This window comes from Narcine bancroftii, chromosome 3 (genome assembly GCF_036971445.1).
Source record: "Narcine bancroftii isolate sNarBan1 chromosome 3, sNarBan1.hap1, whole genome shotgun sequence".
NCBI classification, from domain to species: domain Eukaryota; kingdom Metazoa; phylum Chordata; class Chondrichthyes; order Torpediniformes; family Narcinidae; genus Narcine; species Narcine bancroftii.
In genome coordinates, this window is record NC_091471.1 from 298,027,453 (window position 1) to 298,041,221 (window position 13,769).

The following is a 13,769-nucleotide window of genomic DNA, read 5'->3' on the forward strand; positions in this document are numbered from 1 at the left end:
AAGACTGATGATCTTATACAAGTCCCTTCACTTCCCTTTATACTTGCACTGAGCCTTTGATGAGCAACATGGTTAAATATCTTCAGGGACTCCCATTATCCCTACTGCATTTTGACTTCCACTGCGGCAACATCCTCACAAAATTTTGCGGCTGCATCAAGCAAAACACATGGTGAATGTCTGGCTCTATTCAGTCTGGTCACCCTGAATCACAAGTGAAAAACTCAAGTGCTGCAAATTCAAAGCAATTCAGATGGTGGTCATTAATAGAGTTTTGATTAAGGGTCCTGACCTGAAACATTCAGGAACGTTTCTTTATTGTCATGTAATAAAACAGATGCAATATTACACAAAATGCCTACAGTCTGCCAGAAGGCAGGCAAAGATTCACCATCAGCAGAAATTGCCAGGGGTCCCTTACAGTTGAGGAGAAAAAGAGAACCCCTCAGAGTCATTGAGTGTCCATGGATTCGCCCCCACACAGCCTTCAGCCCAAAGCATCTGCAACCCGATCTCCAGATCCAAACTTCTGACACAATGAGGAAGGCTCCAATGACCGAGGACCCTCGGGAGCCCCTCCTGCCCTTCAGCCAGTCTTTGGAAGTTCACAGCCTTGTGAGAGTCCTTTGACCGCAGTTGCCAGCAGTCCGCAGTCTGCGTTGGTTCCTCGTCTTGAACCACCACCAGCCTGCTACCTGTGTATTCTACAGTCACAGAGCTCCTGATCAGCCCGCTGCCTTGGTCACGGTCCCGTACGGTAATCTCCTCTGCGTCTCCTTCTCCCCATTTTCTGCGGCCCTGCACCAGTCTTCTCCTTCTCTGGAGTCGATAACCCCCTCGAGGCTGCTGCTGAACACAGGTGCCGCCGTCAATGCGCCGCAAATCTACAGTCGCGGCATTTCAAAATACAACACCATTGGCTCCTTGAACAAGGCATTTTAAAGCCGTCAGCAGTTGAATTAGGTGGAAAAACCCTGTGGAGGAGCGCTGTGTTTTACTTTGATCGAGCATTTCTACCCATGGATGCTGTGTTTCTCCAGCAGCGCATTGGGTGGGTGTTAACATTAGCCAGCAAGAAAATTGTTGCAGTAGGTGATAGGTTATCTGCCATTCTTCCACAATAATTTCATATAAAATAGTTTTTGCTTTATTTCTTTTGCACGATCAGCAATTCAAGAAGTCAAAGATTCTTGTTTAAAAATTCGATTGGTCTCCATCTGAACTAATTAGTTAGACTGTAAATTTTAATCTAAGATTACCTCAGCAATTATTAGTCTTAATAATGAAAATCCATTCTGTGACATTATATTCATAAAACATGCTAAGTCCTGGAAATTTTCAGTTGGGGTTCATCAGAGAAGGAGGGGGATGTGAATGTGGCAGGTTTTCCACTAACCCAGTCTTTCCACTCACATAATCCCTATGCCATTAGTGCTCTGTGATCAGTGAGGGATTACTTAAGGTGGTAGGTGAGTGGAAAGAAAAAGTTTGGAAACCACTGTTTTAATTGACCCTAATTGGCTCGTTATGCGCGCGGTTTCTGAACTCCAAAGGAAAAGGGCCAATGACCATTTTTCTCAAGCAAAATATTTCAGTAACAATTGGGTCTAGAGCAGTGGTTCTCAACCTTCCCTTCCCACTCACATCCCACAATTAATTAAAATAAAAATTAATTTTAACAATACCACTTCAGGTCCATGCTGCTCAGTTACACCCAATTTACCTCCCAACCTCATATGCGTTTTGAAGGAAACCAGAGCACCTGGGGAAAACCCATGCAGAAAACATACAAATTTGGGGAAAACATATAAACTCCTAACAGACAGCGCAAATTAGAACCTGGGTCGTTGGCGCTATGATGGTGTTGCACTAACCATGCTGCCCATTTACGTGCTCCACTGCAGACTGGCTCATGGTGACCAGGTATTGGAGCTGGGCTTCGAGTGGGTGGTGAGGGTGAGAAGAGCTCCCGAAGGGCGGCTACTGATCGTATCCGAGGTTTGGATCTGGAGTTCAGGTTGCCAATTAATCAAACAGGAGTCTGTGCGGCTGCAGAGGCTGTGGGAGCGCTGGAGGCGAATTAACAGATGCTCAGTGACTCTGAGGGGATTCTCTTTTGCTTCTCTTTCTCTGACTGAAAGGTGTGCCGGGCAACACTAGTGGCAATTCTTTGTCTGCCTTACGGCAAACTGAAGGTAACTTTGTATAATATTACATGATAATAAAGAAATTTTGTATCTTGAAAATAAACATCACAGGCTGACAAATATGCACACAGATTTATTTCAGAAGTGCAGGACACGAGATCACCAGCTGACAGTACTGTGCCAAAAAGATAGGTAGCAGGCAAGGAGCAAGTTGCAGGAGCCAGCACTTAAAATCATCTAAAACTTGTGTTAGTCGGGAGTAAACATTTCCAAGATAGCCTTCACCTTCAGCAAGGTATCACTGCTGTTACCACGGCTGAAAGGTGCGCAGCAATTTCCTTCCTTCAGCTCTTTATCAGCCTATAATGGATGTGTGAGTTCACACAAACCAGCAGCACCCAAACGTCATTTGTTCATGACAGAAATTAATCATTCTTTGGCGATCCGCCCCACTCCATTATCAAACCGGCATCCGTAGTTGTGGGGCCTGCAGGATCAGGAGTTCCCGGTGGCCTGGGGGGCACAATGAACTCTAAGAGGCATGTGACTTCTGAGATTGGGTGATTGTGATAACGTGCCAACTGTAATTATTTAAACTGCTGCAAAGATTAAAGTGTTGTTGGTTCAGCTCACAGATAACTTCTGTTGTGCTTTATTCATTGCACCATTGGTGACGCCTGACGGTCCAAATGACATTTTGGACCTCACTATGGATGCGCAGAATGCCGTTGCACTCAAACTTCCAGTATGTTGGACCTTGCAGCCACAGATATGGTTTGAGCAGGACGAGGCCCAGTTACATGTACGCCAGATTATTGGTGACGCAACGAAGTCATTGCATTGCTGGACCGAGATACTGCGGGGCATATTGTTGACCTCTTATGCCAGCCTCCAGCCAACAACAGGTATGAGCCCATGAAAGTCCTGATTTTCGGCCTTTCCTGATGCAACAGGGCAGCATGACTTCTCAATATGGACGGCCCGGGCAACCATACTTCTTGAACGAGATGCTGGCGTTCATGGACAGACACAAGCCCTGTCTGCTTTTCAGACAACCTTTTCTCCAGCAAATGCCTCCTAACTTTGTGACCTATCCCCCCAGCCAAACGAGGCCCATTGTACCTGCTGTGTGGCAACGTCAGGTATTTGTCGCCATACACAGTTTGGCTCCCCCTTCGATTAGGATGACAATAAGGCTCGTGGTGGGCAATTCATGTGGCACGGCCTGCACAAGTAAATTGGTGCTTGGGCAAGGACATACATCCATGCCAGGCCTCAAAAATTCAGTGCCATACCAAAGTCCCACTACAGGTTTTTGTACCCACACAGCGCAGGTTTGATCACATCCACATGGATATCGTTGGCCCATCGCCCCTGTCCATCGTAAACGGTAAGGCACTGAGGAGTGCAGTAGAACAGAGGGATCTGGAAATATAGATACATAATTCCCTGAAAGTGGTTCCACAGGTGACAAAGAGAACTTTTAGCACATTGGTCTTCATCAATCAAAGTGCTGAGTGCACGATTTGGCATTTTAAAATTTATTTTTAATTTAATTTAGACACACAGCATGGTTACAGGCTATTTTGGGCCATGACTCTATGCTGGCCAATTTATGTTTTGAAGGGTGGGAGGAAACTTGAGCTCCTGGGAAAACCCACCCAGACACGGGGAGAGTGTATAAACTCTTTGCAGACAGCCCGGGATTCGAACCCCAATCCCAGTCACTGGTGCTGAAAAGACATTGTGCTAACTGCTGTCCCACATTATGGTAACGTTGAAGTAGATATTGGTGAGGCCAAATTTGGAGTATGGTGTGCAGATTTGGTCACCTAACCACAGGAAATATATCAACAAAACTGAAAGAGTGCAGAGAAAATGTACTAGAATGTTGTCAGACCTTGAAGAACTGAGTTATGGGAAAGGTTTGGACTTTATTCAAAATTGTGATGGTTTAGAGAGAGTAAATGCAAGTAGACATTTTCTCCAGAGGGTAGGAGATACAAACCAAAGGACATGGGTTAAGGGTGAAAGGACAAAAAGTTTAGGGCAGTGGTTTACAAATATTTTCTTTCCCTTACATCCCACCTTAAATAATCCCTATGCTATCAGTGCTCTGTGATTAGTAAGGAGTGACTTAAGGGGTATGTGAGTGGGGGAAAAAGGTTGAAAACCACTGTTTTAACCGTACCTAATTGACTTGTTATGTGCAGGGTTTCATAACTCCAAAAGAAATGGGCCAATGGCAATTTTTCTCAAGCAAAATATTTCAGTAATAATTGGGTCTAGTGGAGAGCTACTGTTTTTTTAAAAAAGTATTGCTGGTCAACTTGTGACTTATTTCCTGTGATCCTTTGTAAAATTATTTAAAAGCTCTGTTGGATTTTCCATGGTCTGCTTTGAGGCTCTGTCCTTCATAATTTGACTGACATTCTCATTACAGAAACAAGGTACAAAGTGGTATATTCAGGTTACACATAACGAAGGCCAGCCTGAGGCATTAAAGCAACAGATCTATCAGTGTGAGTGGGCCTAGTCCCTTGCACACAAAAACATTCAAAATGCCTCACCAGCAAAGGATTCAAATAAGTTACCAAGCCCTAGTCACATCACACACCGCCACTGGAAATGAGACTGCTGCCAACCACCCCACATCCCCACCCCCCAAGAATGTGTCTTTGCCCAGGGAAAGTCTACAAAGAGAACATCGCTGCGACAGACAAGATGTCCTTGACTGTCTAAAACTCCCTGATTTCCAGACTACAGTTCCATTATGCACGGGGATGGGAGCTCAGGTCCAGGATTATGAGTTAAGAGCTGGGCTGAAGGCACCTTTTAGGGAAGCACCACAATTCAAGAGCCTCTCTGCAATTTATTGAAACCTTGGTTGAAGTCCCATTCTTTAAAGCTGTCAATGTATAAACACCTGAGGATGTGCAATTGTTTAGGGGAACGACATAATTTGATATGATGTTGACTTGAAAACCCTTCTAGTTTTTTTGTGTGAATTAAACAGTGATACAAGGACTTTGTGGGACACCGTGATCTTTGCTGTGGGTCACCCAGATTGACTGCTGCTGTGGATGGTCAGTTCAGAGAAGGACCCCCTGGTTTGCCTGAAATACTGCTGCTCTCCCAGCACCGGAGCTGCTGCAGGCAAGCACTGTGGACCAGCACATGGCAAGGGCTGGGTGCTGAGGGCTCCAGAGACGATGGGTGTGAGGAGCACTAGGAATTATGGGGAAAGTAGTGCTTGAGGTCTTTGGCTAGACGTGGATATGCAGGACTGGTGGGATATGGAGATGCGCAGGAAAAAGAGGTTCTATTTAAATTGGCATCACACTCAGCACAGACATTGTAGCTGAAGGGCCTGTTCTTGTGCTGTACCCTTCGATGTTCTTTGAAAGGCCAAAGTACCAGCCCCTGAACAGTGAGCTGCTGGAATCTGGGTAAACAAATCCTCAGGGCGTTTGCCCAGGAAATGTGTGTGATGGAAATTTGATGTCAACCTGATATGTGAATCATTCCAGGGATCGTTTCAGTAATTGCTTTATCAGGTGACACAGTTGGCATCGTGGTCAGCGCAACGCTGTTACAGCGTCAGCGTCCCGTGTTCAAATCCAGCACTATCTGTAAGGAGCTTGTACGCTCTCCCCATGTCTGCGTGGGCTTCCTCTGGGTGCTCCAGTTTCCTCCCACCCTTCAAAGCATACTGGGGTTATAGGTTAACCGGATGTAATTGGTCGGTACGGGCTTGTGGGCCGGAAAGGCCTGTTACCATGTCGTATATCTTACAAAAATACATTTACTAGCTTGATTTAAAAACAGACAAGGCTAGAAACATTCAGCAGGTTAGACAGAGAGTCTTTTCACTGAGAGATTAACTCATGTTCTCTTTCCACACATATTGCCTGATCAGGTGAATGTTTTCAATATTTTCTCTTTTTTAAAAATTTCAGCATCTGCAGTATTTTGGATTTTTGATCTGGCTTGTATTGTGAATGGTGATCTGTGAACGGACCATATTACCTATCTCCTTACGGCAGACTAAAGGGAATTTTGTGTGATTTTACATTTTCTGTTTTTATTACATGATGGTAAAACAATCTTGAATGTCCAAATTTTATAACTAATGTGTTAGTGCTTACTTCATTAAACCACACAGCTTTGTAACTTCAGTACACTGACACACTGAAACAAGCTCAGCATCAAACTCCCAGAACTCTGCATGGCAGAATTCATCTTTCATCTTTCCGTAAGATGTAAGAAATTAATTGTCAGACAACTAAGAGACAAGAAACAAGAATGGAGACTTTCAACAAAAGAGCTGTGAAGTTGGGTGGTGTGATTTTAGTGTGGTCTCGGCCACTGAGATACATCTGAATCAGAATCATGAACAGGTTACAAAATTTGTTGTTTTGTAGCTGGCATCACTACAAATCACATTAAAATAAAAAATTAGTGCAAAAAGAAGAGAAAGTGAGCTAGTGTTTGTGCTTCATTGTCCATTCAGAAATCTGACAGCAGAGGGGAAAAAGCTGTCCTTGGGGCCCCCCGGGTGCTCATCTTCAGGCTCCTGGACCTCCTTCCTGATGGTAGCAGTGAGAAGAGGGCATGGCCTGGGTGGTGGGGGTCCTGGAGGATTGAGGCTGTTTTCTTGAGATACTGCCTCTTGCAAAGTAGGTTCCTGTCCTGGTGTAAAAGTTCATGTTTCTGCCTCAGCTGAATTGCTTCACTGAATTGTCCCAAAGATAAAAGTTACTTTGCTGGAGAAATCAGAGCTATTAATGTATCCATATGTTGCCTATGAATAGAACTTGAACTTGTTGGACCATCTATTTTACATTGAGGTGTGCAAACCCAACAATTGAGAAGCAGGTGAACTGCTAATGTTCCATTCATAGAATGATAAACTCTGAGAGCTGCTGAGGGAATGTAAGGTGAGGGATGTTCTGAAGGTGATCTATTTAGCACTGGGTGGTAGATTATTCTCAGAGATTCATGCTTTTGGTGTTTTTACATTTGTACTTTTGTCAAATTTGTCAAAGGAAACTCTTGTTAAAAACATAGAAACATAGAAAAATAGGTGCAGGAGTAGGTCATTTGGTCCTTCAAGCCTACACCACCATTCAATATGATCATGGCTGATCAGTACCCGGTTCCTGCCTTCTCCCCATACCCCTTGATCCCCTTAGCCACAAGACCTACTCTTAAATATTGACAAGGAACCGACCTCAATTACTTCCTGTGCCAAAGAATTCCACAGATCCACCACCCTCTGAGAGAAGAAACCTTTCCTCATCTCAGTCCTAAAACAACTTGCCCCTTATCCTTAAACTGTGACCCCTGATTCTGGTTTTTCCCAGCATTGTAAACAACCTTCCTCCATCTAGTCTGTCTAAACCCTTATGAATTTTATATGTTTCTATAAAATCCCCCCTAAATTCCAGAGAATACAAGCCTAGTCTATCCAACCTTTCTTCATATGCAAGTCTTTCCATCCCTGATATCAGTCTAGTGAATCTTCTCTGCATCCCCTCCATGGTAAGGATATCTTTCCTCAGATAAGGAGACCAAAACTGCCTGCAGTCCTCCAGAGGTGGTCTCACCAAGGCCCTGTACAGCTGTAGCAGGATCTCCCTACTCCTGGACTCAAACCGCTAAGAATGCCAATGTACCTTTCACCCTCCTCACCGCTTGCTGCACCTGGACGCCCACTTTCAACGACTGATGAACAGCAATACCCAAGTCTCTCTGCATCTCCCCTGGTTATAAGGGGAAGAGAGCACAGCTGAAGCTAATTATCACAACTGCTTCCAGGTTGAACAAAAAGACTTTGAATGGCACAGTGTGGCATTGCTCGACTGTCTGGGGTTGACACAGGCCAATATGCAAGCTGTCAAACACGGAGACTTTCATTTCTGCAACAGCCCTGAGATGTTGTGGGACGAACTTGCATGAAGCGACAGGACAGCCAGGAGGCAGCGTGGACATTGACCTGCTGGTTCACCGATTAACCTATAACCTCAGTATGTTTTGAAGGGTGGGGTCGGAGATGGAATGGGATGGGAAATGATAGGGAAGGAGAGTTCCAATGCAATTATCAACTCCACGTGCACATCACTCATCACAACATAACTACTGCGCATATTGATCAATACTGATGGAGAGATGGAAATTGAAGTTTTACGATTTCATGATTGTTGACTTGTTGACTTCAGGAAGGTAAAACCAGATGTGTACTATCCAGTGATTACTGGGGGATCAGAGGTCTGTGTGAGTAGGACTGTGTAATTGGATCATGGATTTCCTGACCTCCACACCATAATCAGTGAGGACTGCCAAGAGTATCTCCATCAGTACCAGAGCACTACAGGACTGCGTTCCTAGCCCCCTGCTCTACTCACTTTACACCTACAACTGTGTGCCTCAGTACGACAGTAACACAATCTACAAGTGTACCATCAACAACCTTGCACTCAATCTCACCAAAACTAAGGAACTGACTTCAGGAAGGGAAAGCCAGAGGTATACAATCCAATGAGCATTGGAGGATCATAGGTGGAGAGGGTGAGCAAATTTAAGTTCTTGGGAGTCACTATCTCGGAGGATCTTTCCTGGACTCAACACACTCAAGGCCTCGTGAAGAAAGCACTTCCTCTACTTCCTCAGGAGTTTGTGGAGGTTTGGTATGACATCAGAAATCCTTGCAAATTTCTACAGTTGTCTGGTGGAAAGTGTGCTGACTGGCTGCATCGTGGTCTGGTGTGGGTACCCGAATATCCCTGAGCATGAAGCCTGCAAAATATAGTGGACACAGCCCATGACATCACAAGCAAAACCCTCCCCACTATTAAGAACATCTACGGGGAACACTGCTGTCAGAGAGTAGCAGCAAACATCAAAGATCCACACTACCCAGCACACACTCTGTTCTCGCTGCTGCCATCAGGAAAGAGGTATAGATGCCACAAGACTCTCACTACCAGGTTCAGGAACAGCTGCTACCCCTCAACCATCAGACTCCTCAATAACAAACTCAACCAGGACCCCATTTAAGGACTCTTGTGCAATATTTTTTAATTCTCTCTGTATTGCACAGTCTGTTTGTTTACATTTGTTATATGTTTACAGTTCTTTATTTGTTCACATCAGCAGTTTTCAAACTTTTTCCTTCTACTCACATGCCATTTTAGTAATCTCTATGCCACAGGTGCTCTGTGATTAGTAAGGGATTATTTAAGTGCTTTGTGAGTGGGAAGAAAATGTTTGAAAACTACTAATATAACACGTATATGCTGTGTGCAGATTTTTTTTGCACGGCCAATACGTGGTATGTGTTGTCATGTATGTCCTCTGACAATAACTGAAATCTGAACTGGTGCTGAGTTTGGGTTACATTTTGAACTGTCTCCAAAGCAAAGCTGGGAAAGCTTCTCTTAAATATTCAACTTTCAGATTTATTGTCAGACATGACATCACATACAACCCTGAGATTCTTTTTTCTGCGGGCCAGAATTTCTCCTTATCAGTAGTGCAAAAAAAAGTACTCAAGATAGATATACAAAAGAAAATGTAAACAAACTGTGCAATGCAAAAAATAAATATTCAGTAATAAATAATGTGCAAAGTGAGAGTTTTTAATATGAGGTCTCTGATTGAGTTTATTTGGAGTCTGATGGTGGAGGGGTGGCAACTGTTACTTCCACTCTGTCCCCAGAATTCACCATGCTCCTCAGACAGTAATGTCCAATCTACAGCGAGAAGAGACATTATCCCCATGTTTCTCTGCAGCTCCAAGAATTCACACTTCTCCCTTAGCTCTCAAGGGTTACCTGGGCACAAATGCTAGAATCATGCCTGTTGGCTAAAAGGTCTGTATAGTGAAATAATAATCAGATATTTCTGTAGCTATTCCATTCCCGATCGGTCAGTCAACACAACGCACAGAAAAACACCACACAGCCCATGGGGAGATTTTTGTTTTTAGTTCTTGGCAAGTGATCGCAACCTGTTTGCAAAACATTCAAACTTGCATCAGGGTTACAATACATCACATAAATGAAACTTTAATGGAAGTGAGTGTACATAGGACATTGGGCAGGTGGGGTAATTTACAAGGTGGCCATTCACAGCAACTAGTAATGAAAGAAAACTGGTGATCCCATCCAACAATGTTCCTTTTCAATTATCTTGTTGGAAAATTAAAAACATAAAAATAGCATCATGAAAAGTAATTCAAAGGTAAATGGGGAGAGGGCATTAGTTCGGCAGAAACCGTAAGATGTAATCAAGGAAGAATGATCAAAAGACATTGTTTTAATTTTGAGGAACGATACTAAAACTGAGGGACAGAGCCTCAAGATTAGTGGGAACAGATTTAAGACAGAGATGAGGAGGAACTGCTTTTACCAGAGAGATGCGAATCTGTGGAATTCACCCAATGAGGTTCCCTCATTAAATGGATTTAAGATTTAGGGTTGTAGAGAATAGGCAGGTACATGCAGCTGAGTCCACAGCCAGATCAGCCGTGATCATAAACCATTAGACCATAAGACATAGGAGCAGAAATAGGCTATCCAGCCCATCGAATCTGCCCTGCCATTTAATCCATTTTCTCACTCAGCCCTACTACCTGGCCTTCTCTCCGTAACCTTTGATGCTCTGGATAAACAAAAACCTATCAATCTCTCCCTTAAAACACCCAATGATCTGGCCTCCTCTGTGCCAACAAATTCCACAGATTCACCATTCTCTGATGAAAGAAAATCCTCTGTATCTCTATTCTAAGCGGATGCCCTTCAATCCTGAAGTTAGGCCCTCTTGTCCTTGACTCTCCCTCCATGGGAAACAACCTTTCTGCTTCTACTCTGCCCACACCTTTCAACATTCAAAAGGTTTCAAGAAGATCCCTGCTCATTCTCCTAAATTCCAATGAGCAAGACCAAGAGCTGACAAATTCTCCTCATAAGATAACAGCTTCATTCCATGCGAACCTCCTCTGAACTCTCTCCAATGTCAGCACATCTTTCCTTAAATGAGGAGCCCAATACTCTGTAAGGTCTCACCAGTGCCTTATAAAGCCTCAACATCACATCCCTCATATATACTATTCCTCTTGTAATGAATGCCAGCGTTGCATTTGCCTTCTTTACCACCTTCTCAACATGCAAGTTTACCTTCAGGCTATCCTGCACAAGGACTCCCAGGTCCCTTTGTACCTGGGTATTTTCAATTTTCTCCCCTTTTAGAACATAGTCTGCTCACTTAAATGTTGAATGGAGGAGCAGGCTTGACGGACCGGATGGCTGACTCTTACATTTTATGTTTCTTGTGCACAAACTGAGATGTTGTCTCACCGGACAGAGACAACAGGTGATTTGGGCGCAGTGTGGTTCCTCATGGAATAAATAACCAGTTAATCTTTTTTGCTAGTGTGAGTTGAGCGAAGCAAATTGGCTAAGATATAAATCTTTGCTCTTCTGTGAACATTTGTGTGATTAAGGGAGTGCAGTGTAGGTTCACGAGGTTAATTCCTGGGAGGGCGGGACTGTCATATGTAGAAAGATTGGAGTGACTGGACTTGTATACACTAGAATTTAGAAGGATGAGATGGGATCTGATTGAAACATATTAGGTTATTAAGGGTTTGGACACACGAGAGGCAGGAAACACGCTCCTGATGTTGGGGGAGCCAGAACCAGAGGTCACCATTTAAGAATAATGGGTAGGCCATTTAGAACAGAGTTGAGGAAGAACTTTTTCACCCAGAGAGTTGTGGATCTATGGAATGTTCTGCCTCAGAAGGTAGTGGAGGCCAATTCTCTGGATACTTTCAAGAAAGAGTTAGATAAAGCTCTTAAAGATAGTGGAGTCCAGGGATGTGGGGAGAAAGCAGGAACGGGATACTGATTGTGGATTATCAGCCGTGATCACAGTGAATGGCAGTGCTGGCTTGAAAGGTTGAATGGCCTACCCCTGCACCTTCTGTCTATTGAACCACCCAATGTGACAGAATGATCTCTGTTTATCATCATACACTGTCCCCAACAATTTACCATCTTTTCAGTCCTGGATTAAAGCATTAGGTTACAGTGTTCACTCAGGTCACAGCATAACTTTTCAGCACACAGTGAGGGTAAATTTTAAATCAAAGTAACACATTATGAATAATTTACATTTACCATTTGAGTTTTAAGATTTTATCATGTAGAATTTAATTTAGGCAAGTTTTTTCATTCTGCTTTTAGAGTTTTAACCCTGATTTTGCCAGCGTATAGATAGCAGAAATACATAGGTCATAATTCATGGTGAATCTGTTCAGCCTCTTGCACTTTTTACGACTGGCGCAACTTCGGCTGGCCGCAGGTCAGAGGTCAACCACGACTTCCCTCAGGTCAGAGGTCAACTTGAACTGCCCGCAGATCAGAGGTCGTTCCCTGATGCCTGCAAGTCAGAGGATGACTTCGGCTGTCCTCAGGTCAGAGGTCAGCGCCAGCCGACCGCAGGTCAAAAGTCAACATCGGCTGTTGCAGGTCAGAGGTCAGAGTCAATTGCCTGTAGGTTAGTCGTCAAGTTCAGTTAAATGTGGAAGTGAGGCCCAGTTCCCCATAGATTGTGCTGCTGAAGTTTCACCGGACAGCGTTTTGACCTGAACACCAGTGTTTTATATACGTTTCTTGCTGTACCCACAACTAACATTGGCAATCCTTAGCTGCTGCAAATGAGCTCTTTCTTTAATGTCAAACCAAAAGAATTACCATTCTTGTCCCTGATCACTACTACATGTGAACATTCAAAGTGAGAGGTTATCAATTCTGTCATCTAAATCGTTGACATTCAGTATGAAAAGTAGTGGATCCAACTCGGACACTGCAGATCATGAGCTGTCACCAGCAGGCCAACAGGAAGAGACCCCCTGTGTTCCCAGTCTTTACCACCTCCGAGAGCAAGGTTTCCCATTTGGTTTTTGAGCGATCTACAACCCCAACTCTCAATGCCAGAGATGCCTGAACATCCCATTTAGCCATCACAGGCATCAATCTTCATTCCATAAAGAACATCTACAAGAGGCAGTGTCTCAAGAAAGCAGCCTCTATCATCACCACTCAGGCCATGCCCTCTTCTCACTACTACCGTCAGGAGCCTGAAGATGAACACCCAGTAGCACAAGGACAGCTTCTTCCCCTCCGCCATCAGATTTCTGAATGGACAGTGAACCCCAGACACTACTTCACTTTCTCTCTTCTTTATACACTAATTTATTTATTTTTAAAATGTAATTTATTGCAATTTTTCACCTTTAGTGAACATAGTACATAACAGCACAGTATAGGCTCTTCAGCCCTAATGATATGCCACAAAGCAATGAATTTTGTTACACGTATTCAGGACAATAAAATCTGACTGATTTTTATACTAAAGAGAAGATTCTGTGAAAGCCAACAGGAATGATATCTGGGATTTCAGTATGGAATCAGTGCTGAATATTGCAGTGTTTAACAAAGTATAGCTTGCTCTACATGGGAGAGGGTTGCAATGACACTGGGACATTGCGGAAAACTATCTGAAGTATTAATAGTGAAGCACATTACACGGTTGGGCACAAACAATGACAATTGC

At 43.7% G+C, this 13,769-nt stretch overlaps 1 protein-coding gene across 10 annotated transcripts in view; it reads right to left on the reverse strand.

Moving 5' to 3' along the window:
• The window catches only part of nfic (nuclear factor I/C), a 450,718-nt gene that overhangs the window by 217,178 nt on the left and 219,771 nt on the right, over positions 1–13,769 (reverse strand). The window lies entirely within an intron of this gene.